The sequence below is a fragment of the Epinephelus moara genome, chromosome 16, assembly GCF_006386435.1.
Source record: "Epinephelus moara isolate mb chromosome 16, YSFRI_EMoa_1.0, whole genome shotgun sequence".
NCBI lineage: Eukaryota > Metazoa > Chordata > Actinopteri > Perciformes > Serranidae > Epinephelus > Epinephelus moara.
The window spans coordinates 3,200,650-3,202,754 of record NC_065521.1 but is presented as its reverse complement, the minus strand read 5'-3'; positions in this window follow the sequence as shown (position 1 = coordinate 3,202,754).

Below are 2,105 nucleotides of genomic sequence, written 5' to 3'. Positions count from 1 at the left end.
TGAGAGGATATTGTAAGTTACGTTGTTACTTTTGACAAGAAGCACTCAGAAGCAAGTTTCTAAGCCAGAAACATGTCGTTTGCTGAATCCAAAAGTAGCAAGGCAGTTTCCTGTGGTTTCCGTCAGTAGTTGGTTAGAAAACAGCATCTTTTAGCGTCTTCAGGCCCAGAAAAGCATGTTGTGCCTTAGGCTGTTACTTTTGACCAGAAGCACTCAGGAACAAGTTTCCAAGCCAGGAACATGTGGTTTGGTGAATTCTATAGTAGCAAGGCACTTACCTGTAGTTTCCTTCAGTAGTTGGTGTTACGTCCCCCGGCCGCCTGTGTATGTATTATGTGTATGTGCTTATGTCTATGTAGTCTATGGATTTGATCACCATGTTTAGTGGAGAGTCAGACCTCTCTTTCTGTCCGGAGATCGTGTGTGTTGTGTTTACAGGTGTGAAGGTGATTCGCTGGACGATCGTGACGTTGCTCCGGCTGGATTGGCTGAGCAAGGGGCTTGGCCTTCTGTGTCAACGGTCGCCTACTGGATAACAAGCGTGACGTCACCGCTGCCGGATTGGTGGAGCAAGGGGCTCGGCCTTCATCATGCCGGCCACACGGAAGCCGCGGTCTCTCTCTCGTACATGGCAGCAGCACATTGTATCGTTCTCTGGTTTTGTAATTGATAAGTACTTTGTTGTGTGATCCACGTGTGATTATTTCGCTTGCTTGCTAAATAATTCACCCTTTTGTTAAGACCAGCGCCTTAGGGCCAACTGAGTCGTTTGTGTATATTGTAAATAGTCATTGTCACATGTTATTGTTTGCACGGAGCGCAGGGGTGAGCTGCTATTTTTGTTATACCTGTTCTCTCCTGTTTTTCGTTAGCCTAGGGAGTTAGGCCAAGTATTGTATTTTTGTTTCTTTTGTTTTTATTAGGAATAAGTTATTTCGCCAGTCGGTAGACAGGTTGCTTTTTGTTTGTTGTTTTGGCCTGGGCACACCCTGACGTCTTTTGCTCCATTTTGTGTGCGATATTGTACAGTGTGTTTTTGGAGTGTGTAGCAATAAATTGCTCACCTGTACATTTACTCCCGTGTTCCTGTGTGTCCTTATGTTACGCACCCACACCCCTAGATCCGGGTCACGACACCACCCCTAGACCGGGGTGTAACAGTTGGTCAAAAAACAGCATCATGTCACTTTTAGCGTTTTCAGGCCCCGAAAAGCATGTTGTAACTTAGGCTGTTACTTTTGACCAGAAGCACTCAGAAACAAGTTTCCAGGCCAGAAACATGTGGTTTTGTGAATTTTATAGTAGCAAGGCACTTACCTGTAGTTTCCTTCAGTAGTTGGTCAGAAAACAGCATCTTTATGTGTTTTCAGGAAAGCATTTTGAGAGCATGTTGTAACTTAGGCTGTTAAATTTGACCAGAAGCACTCAGAAACAAGTGTCCAAGCAAGAAACGTGGTTTGGTGAGTTCTATAGTATCCAGGCAGTTTCCTGTAGTTTCCCTCAGTAGTTGGTCAGAAAACAGCATCATGTCACTTTTAGCGTTTTCCGGCCCCGAAAAGCATGTTGTAACTTAGGCTGTTACTGTTGACCAGAAGCACTCAGAAACAAGTTTCCAAGACAGAAACGTGGTTTGGTGAATTCTATAGTAGCAAGGCAGTTTTCTGACCAACTACTGAGGTAAACCACAGGAAAGAGCATCATGTCACTTTTAGCGTTTTCAGGCCCTGAAAAGCATTTTTGAGAGTATGTTGTAACACAGGCTGTTACTTTTGATCAGAATGACTCAGAAACAAGTTTCCAAGCCAGAAACATGTGGTTTCGTGAATTCTATAGTAGCAAGGCAGTTTCCTATAGTTTCCCTCACTAGTTGGTCAGAAAACAGCATCATGTTACTTTTAGCGTTTTCAGGTCCCGAAAAGCATTTTTGAGAGCATGTTGTAACGTAGGCTGGTACTTTTCACCAGAAGCACTCAGAAACAAGTTTCCAAGCAAGAAACATGTGCTTTGGTGAATTCTATAGTAGCAAGGCACTTACCTGTAGTTTCCTTCAGTAGTTGGTCAGAAAACAGCATCTTTATGCGTTTTCAGGCCCCGAAAAGCATTTT